The sequence below is a fragment of the Myotis myotis genome, unplaced genomic scaffold (genome assembly GCF_014108235.1).
Source record: "Myotis myotis isolate mMyoMyo1 unplaced genomic scaffold, mMyoMyo1.p scaffold_m19_p_5, whole genome shotgun sequence".
In the NCBI taxonomy this organism is placed as follows: domain Eukaryota; kingdom Metazoa; phylum Chordata; class Mammalia; order Chiroptera; family Vespertilionidae; genus Myotis; species Myotis myotis.
In genome coordinates, this window is record NW_023416357.1 from 42,108,421 (window position 1) to 42,127,218 (window position 18,798).

The following is an 18,798-nucleotide window of genomic DNA, read 5'->3' on the forward strand; positions in this document are numbered from 1 at the left end:
GTTTCCTCACTTTTGGTTCCAATGCCATGATGTCATGCAAGCTTATTGAGGGTAGGGATGGTGTTCATTCAGCAAATACCTGTCAGGCACCTATGTCCAGGCACCTATGTCCAGGCACCAAACCTTCCACAGAGCCTAGCACGCGGTGCTTCACAACTGTCATCTGAACAGCATCACAGTTCTTAAGATAAGGGTGAGACAAACCACTATTTACAGTCAATATTTTAAAAATATAGTATGTAATTATTCCTCACCCCACCCCAATTTTTACCTAAGTAAAACAGTATCTATTACACTGGAAATCATTGTTTTGGGTATGTTACAGCCAGAGCAAATGTAAAAATTTCACCAGAACTGGCCCATGGTGCAAAACCCTGACAGTAATGTGGTATGGGGGGCAGGTTAGGGTCAGAAACCTGTGACATTTTGAGGCAGAGAGAAGCCAAGAGGCTCTTAACCATGTTCTTTCTCTGGAGTTAGCACTTCTCTTCTCGATTCTTTAAAATTATAAATAGCCACTCTAGCCCTTTTTAATGTAACACTGCTGAAAATACATAATTGTTCAAAGTGGAAAAGGGAAAAGAATCACTCTTCATTATTTAATGCAAATGAACCAAATTGGAAAAATTCCATGTTTCCTCCTCTGAAAAATCTATGTCTCTTATTTTCACCATTCTCAGTCCCTTGTTTTATATCATTTACACTCAATTCAGAAAATGCCTGTCTAAATTCGCTTTCTTAGCTTAAGTTACTAACCCCTTGTTCTTGTATTTGACACTAAATCAAATAGCCTTGAAACAATTATCCTCTCTATTCCCTTCAGAATTGTCTATACTTTAATGAGTTCCCACTTAATCTCCTCTTTGCCAAAGAATACCACTCTGAATAGCTAAGATCCTTAAGTCCCCGTGTGGCTCCCTCTGCCCCCTGTGGTACCTTCTCCATTTCTATAATATCCTTTTGTAATAAGTCTCTGGAACTGTGCATAGTATTCCAAATGTGGCCTCGCTAGTCCTCACAAAGAACCTGGATAATTCCCTGAATTTATAGTCAATCCTCTTCCTAAGCATCTTCAAATGGGAGCTTTTACACTGTCTTTATTGCCATTAAACTCTGAAAATTTAAAATGCTGAGTTTCCTTCCACTCCCATTTTATCCATCCAAATTTCTAGTTTCCAAATGCACTAGGGAATTCTGGACCATTTTCACAATTAAATATATACTTTTTAAAAATGCATATTATATCAGAGAGTAGGAGGTACAGACTTTCTTTGGAGAGCCAGTGACTAAATAGAGGATCCTTCCTTTGGGAGATTAACACTGGGTTTGTTTGCATAGACCCCATCCCTTACTCCTCCCTAGTGCCTCCTTCAGAGGACACATGGGTCTACGTTTGAAGACCAAGATGGAGTGGAAGAGAAATAGCATAGGCTACTCAAAGATGTACATTCTTGAGTAGAACATTTGGTGAACGAGGTCTTTGAAAAGATCTCTAGGGGCCAAAGAATACAGATGCTTCACATGGTTTTGCATCTAATCTCAAACAGGCACATCTGCGCACACACACATACACACACATACATAAGTGCACACACTTTCTATATCCCAGTTAGTCATTCTAAAACATGATCTCAGCCCTCTTTGGGCATCAGTCTTATGTGGGAGACAGATATTAATGGTATGGACAACTAATGGAGTATACAAAATGAAATAAGCTTTTACAGGAGCCTGATCCAGTCTGGGGGGAGTAGGACAGCCTCCCCTAAGGAAGTGACACTTGAACTGACATGGGAATATGAGTAGAGTTCTCTAACTGGCTTGAAGGTGAGGGTGGGCTGAGCATTCCAGGCAGTGTGAACTACTTGTGCAAAGGCCTTGTGGATTTTTGGGAAAATGAAGCAATGCCAGTTTGGCTGAAGAGCAGAGACTGAATTAGAATGGTATTAGAAATGCTCAAGATAGGTAGGGCCAGACAATGCAAGGCCATGGTAAGGATGTTTTTTCCTATGAGCAATGGGGACCACAGAAGGATATGGATTAAGGGAGTGTTTTGAAAGCAGATTTGTGTTTTGAAACGTTCTCCTAGGCTGGCTCATGGAGAGTGGATGAGGGTGTGGCAAATACCTGTGATATACTGTGTCACATCCCTCCGGCCACCTGACTTGGTGGGCAGTTCCATGCACTAATGCCAGTATCCCACACTGAACATGTGGGAAGGGTCTCTACACTCTGCTTTCTCCTGAGCTGCAGAAGGATGCTCATCAGCAGACAGGTATACACCAGACATGTCCCTACACGCAAGCCCAACCAATGAGGGACCAGATGAGTGGATAGATGCTCCAGTCTCCCCCTCCTCTGGAACAACAGTTCTGAGGCACACTCTGCATGGCTCCTCAGAGGATCCTCAGCGGGACTGAGCCTCAGCTGCCAACCATAGTAGCCAACTATTTTGCAAACATGTATTGCTTTCTTCCTTCACTACCTTACTTTCTCCTCTACTTCACTTCTGCTTCCTGCGCTCGCCTCCCAAGTCAGCTACCTATACCCAAGTCCTGGTCTCAAGTCTGCTTTGGGTGGAATTGAAACCAAGCCAGAGAGTGCTAAGTGGATGGAACTGCAGCCTTAAAGATCTAGCTGTGAAGCTGCTTATGTAATGGAAAACCAAACAAAATCCAAATTGCTTTGTATGGTGTTCCGGTCATCTGCTGCTGTGTGATGAATCGCCCCAAAACTTAGTGGCTTAAAACAACAACCATCATTTTGCTATTATTTACTCTCACAGTTCAAGTGGTTGAGAAAGCTCAGCTAGAACGTTATTGCTCGGGGTCACTCACCTGATTGCAGACGGAGTGGCTAAGGATGGCGTCCTCTTCAGGGCTTCCTGACTCATATGCCTGAAAATTGATGTTAGTTGCTAGTTGTGATTTAGCTGAAAAACCTACACATGGCCTCTCCACCTGGTCTGGGCTTCCTAACAGCATAGAGACTGGGTTCCTAGAGCAGGCATTCCAAGAGAGAGTGCCAGAAGGAGCTGTCATCTGTTCTAATCCAGCCTCAGAAGTCACACAGCATCATTTCTGTGGCATTCTATTCATTCAAAGTGAGGGACTAAGGCTAGCCCATATGTAAGGGAGGGAAATGAGATTCTGCATGTTAATGGGAGGGGTATCAGAGAATCTGATATGGGAACATGCTTTGAGAGTGGGCCCTCTAAATGAATTCCCAGCCTAGTTTTATATCTGTTGTCAAGACACCCATAAGAGAGTATTTAACCTTTCATGGAATGCTTCTGTGAGAGTTTGATATTTATGCAAGACATCAGGACACATGGCTGAATCTGTCTCTCCAAACTGCTCCTGCTCACTATGGGGGAGATTGCTGCTTGGTCCTAAAGCAGGGAGGGAAGAATTGGAGCTTTTAGTTTATCCAAGAGTGAGGAGTATCAGGGAAATCAGCCAGCTTCTTTCCTATGATATAGGCTGCTTAATCAAGAGAAAGTAGAAGAAAAAATATATTAATGACATATTCAAGTTTTTGAAATTGAACTTAGAAATAGCCTTGGTTAATGATTTATTTTTCAACATGAAAATTCTCTTTATATTGACTATTTTGCTCTCACAAATGTCAAGCCATTTATTCTATGGTTAAGCTGCCCATATTTTCATGAAAATATTTCCTTTTAAATGTTAAAAGATATCAACCCTGAAATCAATTCATTTTCTTCTTGTGCTAAAAATGAGAATATCATAGCAGAACACAGTCTAATTGATGCTAACAGGGATCAGTGGGGAAAAAAGGAGACCCTAAGTCTTCTATTTGATTTTCCTTTTAAGACTCGCAATTGAATAATAGTAGCTATTTTGAATTCATCTATGCTCATTGACCTAACTTGTCAGAAATCAATTAATAATCAATCAATATGTTCTTTGAACTATGCAATGAATTTGAGAACACTCAATTCAAATTCTAGTATGATCACAGTGACCCTACTCCAGCCACTTATCCTTAGTTAAATTGCTTTTCAGTTTCTTCAGCTGTCAATAATGGCACTGATGCTTTTGCCGTCACAAAAATAAGTTGATTTGCAAAGCATAATCCCTAATGTCTAGTTGTGTTCTCTTGATATTCTCTGTAATTCCAGAAGTAGCTACGAGGGAAAAAGAAAAAGGCAGTGTAGATTCAACTTGTAGATTTACTCTGACTCATGAACACTGATGTCTCAGATATCATATAGGTAGTTGGGTCTTTTCCATTAAAAAAAACCCACCCTATTTATAATTTAAGACAACTACTGGGTAACAAAATACCTCAAAATTTAGTGGCAAAGAACAATACTTTATTTTAGTTTTATATGCATCATGATGTTGTGGTGAGGAATTCAGACAGGACAATGAGGATGGCTCATCTCAGCTTTATGATGCCTAGGCCCTCAGCTGGGATAACTTAGAAAACTAGGACTTGGAAAGCTGGTGGCTGACTGGGGCTTTGTCTCTCTCTCTCTTCCTCCCTCTCTCCTTCAAGATACAAAACTGAATTTGTTGCTCCACCTATTCTTTCCATACAGCTAGTCTGGGTTTGCTCACAGTATGAAAGTCTCAGGGTAGTTACATTTCTTACGTGACAACTGAGAGACTGTCTCTAAAAAAGAGTATGCCTATGAACAGAAACCAGAAGATAGAAGTTAAAATGTTGTCCCGAAGTAACACAGTGCTAACTCCATTATAGTCTATTGGTCAAAGAAGAATCCACACAGATTCAAGAGGAAGGACAACAGACCCCATGCATCAACAGGAAGGGTTTTGAAGAATCTAAGCCATCTTTAATACACCACACTTAATTACATTCAACTATGCTTTACAATGTAGCAGGTACTCTATAGCTTCTGATAATGGAGGAGAAGCCCCTATTGGACTAAGCCTTTTGTTATCTTTGACTCAAAGATAACAACTGTGAACACTGGACAAAATATAAACAAATACCTAACTGGCACTGAATAGCAACCAAAAGCAGACACTGGAAGGGAGCCAACAATTGGAGGAAGGAAAGGCATAGGTGAATTTTTTATGGTTTTTTTACTTATGAGCAGGTCCTAGTCCATGCTGAGAAGGGCAGCTACCACTAGAATAGAAGGTCTGATGTCCTACTGGCATAAAAGAATAAGAGGAAATAATTCAGAGGTACCACAGCTGCCTAATAAAGAGAGAACCTCAAATTTTGTGTATAAACTCTGCCAAAGTCTCTAGCTGACCACTGATCTACTCATATATAGGGCAGACTGCAAGCAGTCCAGGTAAGACTGAAAGTGCTGAATGAGATTTCAGCCGCTGTCTAGCCAAGTTATGGGCCTGTTTTATTAAAATAAAAAGCAATAATTTTCAGAAGGGTAAAACAGAATCCAGGGTCTTTATAGTGTGTCACTCAATGTCCAGAATATAATCCAAGTGTATAAATACATTAGAAAATGTGATCCAGACTCAAGAGAAAGTGAAATCATTGAGGATCAACCCAAAGATATCCCACATATTGAAATGAGCAGGCAAGAAGTTTAAAACAGTTATTATAACTATATGCTCAAGGACATAAAGGAACATAGCTTTTATGAATGAACAAACAGGAAATCTCAGCAGAGAAATAGAAATTATAAAGAAAGAACCAAATGGAAATCTTAGAAATGAAAAATAAAATATCTAAAATAAAAATTCACTGGTTGAGCTTAGAAGAAGAATAGAGATAACAAAGGGAAGAGTCAGTGAACCCGATGACCAATCAACAGAAATGATTCATTCTGAAAAACAGAGAGAGAGAAAACAAACATGAACAGATCCTTAGAAATCTGTGGAACAATAACAGAAAGTTTAACATATATGAAATTATAATCCCAAAAGTTGAGGAGACGGGGAATAGGGAAGGAAAAATATTTGAAGAAATAATGACCAAAATCTGGTGGAAGTTATAGATTTACAAATTCAAGAAGCTCAGTGATTCACAAAATGGATAAAAATTATAGTCAAACTTCTGAGAAAATGAGATAAAGAGAAAAATCTTGAAAGCTGCTACAGAAAAATAACAAAGAAACAGTAATAAGAATTAAGACTGACTTTTGTCAGAAACAACAAAGGCCAAGAGAAATCTTGAAAGTGCTGAAATAAAACCATCACTGTCAACCCTGAATTCTATATCCAGTAAAAATAGTCTCTAAGAATGAAGAGAATATAAAGACAAAAACAATAGAACACCAAAGGAAATGATACATTGCTAACTCTACTTGAACTTATTAATAGTTAAATTTGGGTATAAATATATATTTTGTCAAGCCCTATTTCTGCCTCCTGTGTGTCAGAGCATTGCAAGCTTATTGACTAAATAGTAATAACGAGCTATAATTCTGTGCAAATACTCTGTGCCAGGATCCGTCTATGGATATTACATTTAATCCTGATCCTTATCACCAGTTGTGGCTGTTATTATCGGGATAAAATTGCAGATGAGAAAATAGTCAGAGAAACTAATTACCAGTAATGTGTCAAGGTCACACAGCTAGTTAGTGTGACCCAGGCCCAAGTAGAGGTCCTTGCCGACTTGAATAATATTTCATGGACATTTATATATAGCTTGAAAATTGACAAAGTCCCTTATGAACCCCTTCTAAAATCTTTCTTACACTATTTAAGGAGCTAACTTTTTATTTTAAAGGCAAACATAAAAACATTTCGGGTTAGGACCCTGATAGTCTCTCCATTGCCTGCAAACGCCTGCTTTCTCCCTCTCCCCACATGCTCCTTCCTTTAGCAATAGAGAACACCCAACAGCCCACAACACAGCTGCTGTTTCAGCTGGCACAGAGCTGCTCGGCTAGAGGCTGTTTCTTCCAGCCTCCTTTGAAGCTAGGCGTGGGCCATGTGATCCATTTGGGGCAAATGGGATATGAGTGGACACAAGTATGACCAGTCAATTTCTGGTCAGGTTCTTAAAGAAAAATACACTTGCCTTAGACCTTCTATTCCCTCCTTTCCCGAGGGCTGGAAAATGCAACTGTGAGCCTCTGCTTTGGACCTGGAAGTGGAAGCCACGTGAGAAAGGCGCAGGAGAGCCAGCCCTCAAAGGGCTGTGCGCCAGCCCTCAAAGCTGCTCTGAATGGCTTACTGCTGGACCAGGCATGGAATACCCATATAACAATGTAAAAACAACAACAACAGAAGGTTAAAAAATTTCAAAGGCATTTATTGAAAACCTGGCCATGTGGCCATCTCTGTGTGTTCCCGTTTCTAAAGTAGGGTGATCATTTTGCTTTCCTCACAGGGCTGGCCTGAGAGCAGAGCAAGATAATGCGTATAAACATTAGCACAGTGCCTGGTACAGAGCAAGAGCCCACACATGCTACATTTTTTGTGTGTCATGGGCTAGATTTGAATATAGACACAGCCTTTCCTTTATATACTGGGTGCCCTCAGACGCTGAAGAGAATACCTGGTTAATGAATGCTGTTGATCTAAGAACAGAGACAGAGGAATTTGAAGATGCTGGGACTAGTGCTAATGATTTCATAGGGTATTTTAACCTTTATTTGACAACCCTTCTTTCTTAGCATTTTCAACTCTTCATCTCCCTTAAAAGAATGGCTGGTGTTTTATAAAACATTTTCTTCTATAGTTGTGAGGGATATATATATATATATTCAGGATTATTCTTAGAAAATTAATCTCTCATTTTGAGGCCAGCTCACTACTAGATTACTAGGATGATAAACTCCTATTGGCAAAAGAATACTATTTTCTTACAAAATTACTAGAGCTTCCCCTCCCTAATCTGAGCTTTTCTCAATTCTCTTTCAAAAGAATATGTAATGCATTTAGAAGGTGACAGCATGGTGTGACTGCTCAACATTCAATTCATGTCTTCAGCACCAACAGAGGAAAGGTTAGAGATATAAGGGCAGCCCCTTGTTTATTGCAATTTCACAGCAGTGGCAAATGCCACAGCACTCGGGCTGGCAGCAGGAATTAGTTAAAACCTGGCAGCAAAGCTTCCTTTCCCCTCACTGCTTCATATCTTTTCAGAGTGGAGATATATGTTAATTTGTGAAAATGAGGACTAAAAGAAGGACAAGGAGAGGAGGGCTTGGGAGAGCTAGGGCAGGGACGGGAGCCAGATTAGTAAATGAGGAGGAGAAACCAGAGAGAAGGAATGAGGAAAAGGGAGAGAAGGGAAGAAGGGGCAGAGGATAGAGCAATGTACAGTATGGGTAGAGGTAGACTTGCCTTTTAAAAGAAAGGTAGGGGGTGGGGAGTAATGCACATGAAGAAGAGGAGTCATTTCAATTTTCTCTCTCTGGCAATGACATAAGAAATGGGGGAGATATATAGTAATAATCTCAAAACTGATAAAGCAGGCAAGTCTGAGTCTAGACTTACTTTTTAGCATTTGGAAAAATCAAAAGAGCACTATTTGTATCAATTCTAAGGTAGCCATTTCCCTGCCTCTCCTCCTCCCCCATCCTGCTTCCAGTGACATGTTATTTCCAGTTCCCTTAAGTCTAGGGATAAGTCAGAAACTCCAACTCCTCAACCCTAACACCAGCTTTCCAGAGGGCTTCGTTACCCTGGATTGGCCAGGACATGGGGATGGTTTAAGTGAAGGAGGTGCTGGGAAACTGGGTCATATGTTGGTGGAACCCTTGTGCTATGGGGCCCTGGTGTTCAGAATAAGATGTGGTCCATACTAGTACAGTGATGGCGAACCTTTTGAGCTCGGCGTGTCAGCATTTTGAAAAACCCTAACTTTGGTGCCATGTCACATATAGAAATTTTTTGATATTTGCAACCATAGTAAAACAAAGACTTATATTTTTTATATTTATTTTATATATTTAAATGCCATTTAACGAAGAAAAATCAACCAAAAAAATGAGTTTGCGTGTCACCTCTGACACGCGTGTCATAGGTTCGCCATCACTGTACTAGTATATACAATGGAATACTACTCAACCATAAGAAAAGATGAAATATTGCCACTTGCGACAACATGGATACTTGAGAGTATCATGCTAAAAATCTGTATAATTTTCTTAACCAATGTCACCGTGATAAATTCAATTAAAAAAAAGGGGGGGGCCTCTTATACCTGCTAGAATTCCCCCATTACCTGAGGTCGCTGCCTCTATGCCAAAGGCCTTGCCAGTCCTGCCTGGGGGGGGGGGGGGGGGAGGTGGAGGGGAGCTGCTCAGTTGCTACAGAAAAGGCAGGGTTAACTTGCCTCTCTGTCATTCCATGGTAGGAAAAAAGTAAAAGAAAAATGCAAAACTTGAGAGAAAAAAGGGACTTGAAAACTCAAGGATGACAATAGACTGTGAAATCTGAACCCCAATTTCTAGTCATTTCTCTTACTAATTCTGGCTCAGCAATTATGAAGCGATTGCCTTTGGAACAAACAATTTCTTTCAACAACTATTCCAGGTTCAAGAAGACCTAGAACAGGGGAGCATTAATGTTTAGGTAGGCACATATGGCTCTATCTTCTTTCCCAGTTTAAAAGAATTGTATTTACAAAAGCTTCTGATGAACAACTTTGGTTAGTGTCTGGGTTGGCTTGTCACGTGGAGCACTGGTACCCACACTGGGGCTGGGTGACTTCATTCCTCCACCCTTCCAATGCCTTACCTTTGAACAGGCCAGCCCCTTCTTTTACTTCCCTCTCATGATTCAATTCCCTTTGCAAAACCTGAAGAAAGCCAGGAAAACGCCTTGTGTGCAGCTGGAGCCTCAGCTCTGACACCACCGGAAGGCGAATCCAGACCACCTTTCATCAGCCGTCTCCCTCCAGCAGAAGGACTGTCAGAGGCCAAAGTGCTTTCACCAGCTCCAATCACGCCAGACTCATTCCCAAGAACCTACCAAGGAAATTGCTCGACTCCCCACCAGTGGCTTGAACCTTTCACTTCCATTTGAGACAGATTTGAGTTGACTTGTCAAAGACTGACATATAGTTTTCCATTGAATTTAAAAGAAAAAAAAAAAAACACGCCAAGCTGTTGACTACTTCCTCTATGGTATGGTGTTGAGTTTTAAGTGTTGTTTGCTAATTTCTCATACCTGTTCCCAATATAAATAATAGAAATCTTTTGGAAAACCAGTCATCAGCTAGTAGTGAACGGTTTTATATAGAAAGAACCCATTTGTCACTAGGGATGAAGGCAGCATAGTATTTTGGTTATAAACTCAAGGTCTGGAGCCAGATAACTTGAGTTCAAATCTCAGCTCCACCATTTACTACTTCTGGGATCCTGGGAAAGTTATTTAATCTATGCCTCAGCTTCTTCAACTATAGAACACGAGCATTAATAATAGCATGCATTTTGTAGAGTTGTGAGGATTAAATAAGCTCACAGTTATCCGGCACATAGCAAACACTCTACTTGTATTAACTATTATTATTACTAGGGGCCCATGCACAAGTTTGTGCACCTTGAAAGGAACTGTGGGCCGCGAGGCTGCGGTGGGCACAGGGGCCAGTCTCAGCCCATCCTCTGTGCCCCTGCTTGGTCCCTCCCACCCTGGCCCCCGGTCCCCTGTCTGCTGGCAGCCCCACTCCCGCCACCGCCACCGCAGCTGACGGCACCAGCCCCGCTTGCACCCACTGCTGGCACCAGACCTAATCCGCACCATCAGTGGTGTGAGCAGTGGCTCCAGCACTGGCAGTGGGTGCAAGTGGGGCTGGCACTGGCAGCAGGTGGGAGCGCCCGGCAGGACCACGGCACGCAAAGAATTTTCAGTAACCACCAGAGGCTTGCCCCAATGACAGTGACCAGCACCCCGCCGTGGTCTGGTGCCCCTGCTCACCTGCTCCACCATCCTGCTGCAGCCAATGCCCGCCATGCTCCGCGTGCCCCCTGGTGGTCAGTGCACATCATAGCGACCGGTTGTTCAGTTGTTCTGCTGTTCCATCTATTTGCATATTAGGGTTTTATATATGTAGATGGTTGTTATCATGATTATGTATCCTTTGGGAAACATATGGGGGTCTCAGTGGCTGAGAGAGCTATACCCAGGAGGAGGAGCCCTGAGTTCAGTGACCCCATCTTCCAATTGTCTTTCAACTATGATTACTCACTGTAATAAAGAGAAAAGGTGAACAAACAATTAAGGTGGTACTTCCCAGCCCTGCTGGTTAAACCTCCCGACAGCTACAGATGAAGGGGTTCCTAAGAGGGGTTTCTGCTGGGCCAAAGAAGCTCACAAAATACAGGTTTACCGATTATGTTGTTGTGAGTTTACGTATGAGACCAGCTGTCCCCAAATGAAACATTTAGAGCTATAGTCACATTTATTAGCACAGAATTGATTTACAAAACTCAAGGAGGGCACGGAATTCCTATGAACTGTAAATTAGTAAATTGCTTTTTAATCTACCATAAAAGATCACTGAAAAGTCCTTTTAAAATCAAAGGTCTGCTAATTCAATCATGAACACATTTGCCCAATGGTGCTCAAGGCAAGAGGAAATCTTAAATGCTGTGCAATTACCATTTAAGACATATAATTTAAGGAATGATTTAAGTTTAATTACAATATTGAATGCAGATATATGCTATTTTGAGGAGACATTGGCCTTGACACTAATATTTGCTTTCAAAATATTTTTTGAAATATTGCATTGTGTGCTTTCTGATCAGACCTACTTCTCTGTGAGCCACAGAAGACAACAGTGAAAACGGCTGTCCTTTTGGGGGCAGAGTGTGTGCTCCCTAAGCTTCAGGGTAGAGAGAGGACAAGAGAAGAAGAGGTTGAGTTAACAGGGAGTAGGGAACTGCAGGATACACACTCCATCAGAAATAGGATTTGTTCTAGTTCAACAATATGCCCTCATGTTACAGATGCAGAAACGGAGACACAGAAAGGTGAGGTGATTTGCTAGCCATCAGTTAAGGCCCAAAGTCAGAACTAAAACCCAGTCCTTCCTCTTAATTCACCAGCTCTCAAATTCGAACGTGCTTAGAAATTATCTGGAGATCTTCTCGGTATGGCGATTCCTGCCCCTTTCATTTTGACTCTGCAGGACTGAGGTGCAGTTGCATCTTTAACAAATTCAGGCGATATGAATGCAAGTGGGTCCAGAGATCACATTTTGAGAAATTCTGCTCTAGATCAAGTGTCTTATGGCAGATGCTTTTCAATTTATGAAGCTATTCAGCTAATCAATCCAGAAGTGAAAGCCCTTTGAAAAGTTGCACAAATGCACCTGCAATATTCCCGGGCTGGTAAACGTTGCTCCTCAGTACACATTTCTACTCACAGGAGGACCTGGGAGCAGCATCCTTACCAGGGTGCTGGGTAGAATTGCAGAACCTCAGGCACTACCACAGACCACACAGACCAAATAAGTCAAATCTTCATGTTAACCAAGTCCTTCGGTGATTTTGAATGCACAGCAAAGTTTGAGAAGCACTGATGCAAGGTCCAGGAGCCTGCTCTGGTTATCTATCGCTGCATAATACATTACCACAGTACCTTGCAGTATACAAACACAACAATACTATTTTCTCTCATGATTTTATGGTTTAGGACTCACCTGGACAATTTGTTCTCTTCCATGGTGATCAGCACAACCAGAACTGGGGCCTCGCATCTCCTTTATACGGCATATTCTGGGGCTGGAATGTTCAATATGGTGCCTTCATTCACATGACTGGAATTTGGGCTGAAATGGGTGGAAACTGGGATGTGGAAAGCAATGTTCTATTTTCATGTAAGGTGGTCTCAGGAGAGTCAGACTTCTTACCCAGCAGCTGACTTCCCCTAGGGTGAGGGCTCAGACACTGGTCATGAGCCACACAGCCCACCCACATTCCAGGGGAGGAAACATGGACCACAATTCTCTGTCTCTAACTTACCACAGAGCTTACTAGCAGTGCAAGGGAAATGCTTAGGGTTGTGAAGCACCTTGAGCCAGTCTATCATCAAAGAGCCAGACTGTGAGGTCCAAACTGCAAATAACATGAGAGGTGAGAAAAAGGGAGATTAGTTGGGAAAGGCTTTCCAGGAGGAGTTGGGACTCAAATTGGTTTTAAAAGCATGAATAGAGGCTGGTCAAGGAGAAAGAAAGGAAACGGGCATTCCAAAATAATCTCTAGTAACCCTTCGCTTACTTTTCTTATTCACTCCCAGTTTGTGCTGCTGCTAAAATATTCTGCTTTGGTGCCTTGGGCTAGTTTGTTTTTGCAACCTCCACCCTTCCCGCCCCGACCTCTCACGCTATACACACACACACACCACTCCACTCTGGGCCTTAGGTTTCCACCACACTGTAAAGATACCCATGTTGTTGTCTTCTCATAGCAACATTGTGTGAGTTTACAAAGCAGAAACTGCTTTTCAGATTAAAGTTTCCAAAGAAATCTGAAATTGGCCACAGCCTCACCACCACACCAAGTATTCAAAGAAATCAGGCAGCTTTGAACAATACCAGAGAAAGTGGTTTGCTCAAATCTGAGTCATTTCCTGTCTAGAAAGGATAGATCGTTCTAGGCCTTGCTTTTCCTCTGCTCTAAGTGGGAACATTCAGATTTTGCATAGGAAACCCAGTCCCTGGAAGGATACTTGGATGCAGAGAAGCAGCCCGAAGTATGTGTACAAATAAGCAATTTTTTAAAAAGCAGGAAGCCAAAGGAACATAAAGCATGGTCCCAATTACATAAAATGTTAAAATACTAGAAGTAATGCCATAACGTTAACAGTTGTGAAAATATGCATGATTTTTTTCCTCTTTTCCATATTTCAGTAAGTTTTTCACAATGAACATGGGCTATTTTCATAATCATAACAACATGCCTGATCAAAAGATGTATTTTGATTTTCAAAGAATGTTCTAGGAACCCTCACATAGCAATGGATTCTTCAAAAACACAGTTTTCACAAACTCTGTCACAAATCCTTCTAGAAGCCCACATACAAGTATTTGCCCTGATAAATGCCAGTTCTGTTCTTCAAGATTTACTTGTCAGGAAATCAAGACACACAGAATGAGTTATTTCAGAAGGAAATGTTCCAGGATTCTGGAAACAGATGATGCTTTCTTTCAATCCGTTGTCATTCTTCTCCTTCACTAAGATATTGTCGTCATCACTCTGGCTTTAACGCAGCTTGACAGTAGCCGCATTTTGGTGTTGGTCTTCATCTCTTTGGGTAAAAGTCTGTGGATTGAGGCTCAGCTCATAGCTGTTTTTATACTAATCAGACACGGGGACTAAATTAGAACAAGAATGGGTCCGAGGTGGGATAATGTGAAGCCGACCGCCTCCCAGCAGGCATTTTATGCTCAGGACCTCATTCTCATGAATGCTGACTAGGCCATTGGCCCTCACTTTTATAGGCCAGAGGGCTGTTCACTCCCTATCATAACCTATTGGCAGCATAACCCTTCGCTTACTTTTCTTATTCACTCCCAGTTTGTGCTGCTGCTAAAATATTCTGCTTTTCAGCTGCCATTATCAGTGTCAAAATCATCCCTAGTCTAAGGCACCAACCTTCCCAGAGCAGAAACCACAGACTCAGCAGCCAGGATGTCATCAGCATACCCAAGATTACATCATCTCCTTCTGCCAACCTTAATACCACTATGGTAACCATCAACAGCAATAGCCATGATTATTTCAGTAGAAATATTGAACAGATGTGACAGCCTTGTCAAACTCCTTTGCTGGTGTCCAACCACTCTGCTATACCTTTTGCAAGTCTAAAATCTCTCTTCTGGCCATAATAGAGACAGCGTGCGCTGACCTCCCATGTGGGAAACTATGCCTGTAGCATCAATTGGCATCTCAAATACCAACTACCAACACCAACTTATACATATAGCCCGCCAGTCACATTCTTCTTTTTTGACTCTCAGAACAGCTGAGCCTGCAGTGGAATAACTTGAAGGAGCACTGGATTTCCTTTCGGAAGTTTTGCATTTCTAGGTCCTTACTACCTATAAACCTTGAGCAAGTCACTTTGAACTTGTTTCTTGTCAGTAAAATACCTACCTCTTTTCAACTCAGTTTGATAATTAAATGAAATGGTACATTTAAAAATAACAAATTAGGAAAATAGGTAAACAAATACTTGTGCATGCTTGTTCATAGTAGCACTATTCACAATAGCCAAGAGATGAAAGCTACCCTACTGTCCATCAACAGATGAATGGATACACAAAATGTGATATGTGATACAATGGAATGTTGTTCAGCTATAATATGGAATACTGTATATACATGGTACCTTGTGGATGAACCTAGAAATACTGGTACATGCTGCATCATGAATGAACCTAGAAAACTTGTGCTAAGTGAAAGAAGCCAGACGTAAAATGTCACATGTTGCAATGCTTCCATTTATATAAAATACCCAGAATAGGTCAGTCTATAAAACAGAAAACAGATTTGTGCTTGTGAGGGGTGGAGGGGAGATGGGAGAGACTGTTAAATGGATATAGGTTTTTGGGGGGTGATGGAAATGTTTTGGAAGTAGGTTGAGGTGGTGGTAGCACAACATTGTGAATGTACTAAATATCACTGAATTGGTCACTTTAAGGTGATTAATTTTATGTCATATAAATTTTACCTAAATAAATAAAAGTTATAAATAAGCACCTGAAAGTCCTAGTTAGTATATCCCAGAGATAAAACTGTCTCAGAAAGATTAAGTGACAGATGAAAGGACAAACACTTAAAAAACAAAACAAGCAAATCAAAACAACATAAAACAAGAAATGTCCTCTGAGACTAGAATTCTGGTCTTCTGATGCACCAGATAGGTCTCCCTTCTGCCATTACTGCTATCCTCTTCTGCGTGTGGGAATCGCCGATTTAGCATTTAAGATCATTCTCTGCTCTGAATTTCTGCCTGTTGCCTAATCCAGTCCACCTACTGCATTTTCCCTCTCCCCCGCCCCTTGTTAATTCACAGTGATACTAAGACAAAGTGATAATCTGACCTAAAGATTGGGGTCTTTGGAAAACCAGAAGAGCTTCTCTATCTCTGTATCTTCTTTATCTAAAGAGAAGGTTCCTGAATGCCTAGTGGTTCTCTGAGAAGCTAGGGAGCTTTGCTACAAATATATTAGCTTGGGCCCCATCCCCGTCCAATTAAAGCAGAATCTGTTGGTCCTTTGGAGCCATACAAAATAATACGAATGTTTCAAATGCAAAGTCTATCTTCCACATCATGTGCAGCTCTTCAAATGTCTGACTCCAGGCACTGTGTCCACCCATGTCTTCTCCCTAGTAATACTTGTTGCCTTAAAGTCTATTTTGTCCAGTAATAATGCAACTACCAGCTTTCTTTTTCTACTCTTTTTTAACATGTAACCAGCCGCTGGTAGTCTTGGTGTGGATATTCACGTTCTGTATCCCAGACTCCAGCCAGTTCTCCTTGCCCTCTAGCAGCTTGCGGTAGGTAGCAATCTCCACGTCCAGGGCCAGCTTGGCATTCGTGAGCTCCTGGTACTCACACAGCTGCTGGGCCATGTCCTGCTTGGTGTTTCTCAGAGCGGCCTCCAGCTCAGCCACCTTGAACTGAGCATCCTTGATGGCCAGCTCCCCATACTTCCCAGCATCGGCGATGGTGGCCTCCAGGGAAGTCTTCTGGTTTTGAGACCCTCAAGCTCAGCCTGGAGTCGACTGATGTTCCGGTTTGTTGTAATAAAATAAAGAAATGTTTAAAATGCTTAAAGAATGTTAGAAAAGTTTTAAAAACTTTGGGTTAACTTTCCTTAAAACTTAAAGCGTGATATTAAGAACACATTCCCCACTGCCTTGAGGTGTGTGTACCCCAGAGATAAGGGTTTGAACTGACTCAGAGTGACTTGTCAAGATAAACACTTGCATGAGTGACATACTCTCCTTAGCCCCCTTGCCTTGTTTGAAATTAACATATGTGCATTGATGTAAATCACTGATAGCCACCTGAGCTGCTATGGGTATGAACAAGCTTTAAATATGGACCCCCGGCCAGCTAACGATGCTCGCCTGTCAAGACAGCTACAAAGGCCCACCCCTTTGTCGGTCTGACAAGCAACACTACACGACATCACGCTCCTCTCCCTGCCAGACGACAGAAGAACGGCTAACAACCCCCGATTGAGATGTGACCGAGCTCTCAGGTGAGAAACACCAGACCCCCTGCGCCTGGATCAGACCAGCCCAGCTGCTGGACCCCAGAGGACAGCACCATGGGGATCCCTAACTAAGTTTGTACCCACAGCTCAGGAATTTGTGTGAGTAATAAAAAAAGCTGTGTGATTTGCAACTGCATGTTTCATGTGGTGTGATTCCTGCTGTAGTTAATTGAACTATTTTGCATACGCTTAAAATTTAAATTAAAGCCTCTGGTCTTCGTTGGTCCTAAAGCCTGCCACTCTGGTCCTGCTGGCGTAGAGCAGACTCTTCGCTAGCAACTACTTAAATGTCCCACACCTGCACGGTTAAAGTATATCTCAAGGGATGCCTTAGATCAGGGGTGGGCAAACTTTTTGACTCGAGGGCCACAATGGGTTCTTAAACTGGACCGGAGGGCCGGAACAAAAGCATGGATGGAGTGTTTGTGTGAACTAATATAAATTCAAAGTAAACATCATTACATAAAAGGGTACAGTCTTTTTTTTCAATAGTTTTATTCATTTCAAACGGGTCGTATCTGGCCCGCGGGCCATAGTTTGCCCACGGCTGCCTTAGATAAACACCCCAGATCCTTTCCCAGGATCTACTTGGACACGGTTCATCTTAGAAATCTCAGTCTTCATGTGATGCAGGTCATCCCCATGCTTTCCAACCAACATCTGCAGCTCCTCATACTTGATCTAGTACATGGTTTCAGCCTCAGCCCAACTCTGGTTTGTGATGTCCTCATGCTGGGCCTTGACCTTGAAGTCCAGAGAGCAGTTGTTGTCCATGATTAGCACCACAGATGTGTCCAAGATCTGGGACTGCAGTTCACAAATGTCCTTTCATACAGCTGCTTATAGAAGTTGATCTCATCGGTCAGCCCTTTCAGGTGGGACTCCAGCTCTACCTTGTTCATGTACGCTTCATTCACATACTTCTTGATGAGGACAAATTTATTCTCCATCTCTGCGCTTGTTGATCTCATCCTCGTACTTATTCTTTAAGTCCTCCACCAGTCCCTGCATGTTGCCAAACTCTGCCTCCAGCCTCAGTTTCTCTGGAGCCAGTGTGTCCACCTGCCACTGAAGGTTGTTGATGCAGCCCTCAAACACGTGGTCCATGTTACTGTGAGTCATCTTCTGCTGCTGCAGGAGGTTCCATTTGGTCTCCAGAATCTTATTCTGCTGCTTCAGGCCTCGCACCTTATCTACGAAGGAAGCAAATTTGTTGAGGGCCTTGATCTGCTCCTTCTCCTGGTTGTGCACGGCCTGGATTAATGCCAGTGGTCTTGATCCAGCATCTAGAAGGGTTCAGGAATCTGGAGAAGGCACTGTGTGTAAATTAATCAAGAGTCCAGAAATGAAACATAATTTTGAAAGGCATTTTGGGGAGTCAGAGAAGACTTAGCTAAAGGAACTAAGTTCTCCTTGTCTCAGGACCACTTGCTCTTTATTAACACAAATTGTCCTAAGGCAAGGTAGATATACATCAAAGGCCAGGGTTTGGTATACAGAATCTATTGTCAGATTGGAGGAATTGCCTACGGCTGTTCAGGTGTTTGGCCAGTAGGAGGCAATACCATGTAGATTAAGATGCCTTTAGCTGTCTGGCAGCAAGCAACACTTTATGCATCCTTTTCAGGTTTGGGGAAATGCCTTTAG

General features: G+C 42.1%; 1 long non-coding RNA gene and 1 pseudogene across 2 annotated transcripts; both read right to left on the bottom strand.

Annotated features, from left to right (window-relative positions):
* Positions 1-2,832: 2,832 nt before the first annotated feature.
* On the bottom strand, positions 2,833-12,976 carry LOC118657065. Of its 2 annotated transcripts, none has more exons than XR_004967817.1 (4): positions 12,887-12,976; positions 12,565-12,693; positions 3,274-3,388; positions 2,833-2,894 (listed from the first exon to the last, which is right to left on the bottom strand). It is a non-coding gene; the product is annotated as an uncharacterized LOC118657065 (long non-coding RNA). The 2 variants fall into 2 exon arrangements; XR_004967818.1 differs by having other exon boundaries at positions 12,565-12,709.
* Positions 12,977-16,276: 3,300 nt separating this feature from the next.
* LOC118656002 lies at positions 16,277-18,441 on the bottom strand (annotated as a pseudogene).
* Positions 18,442-18,798: the final 357 nt, after the last annotated feature.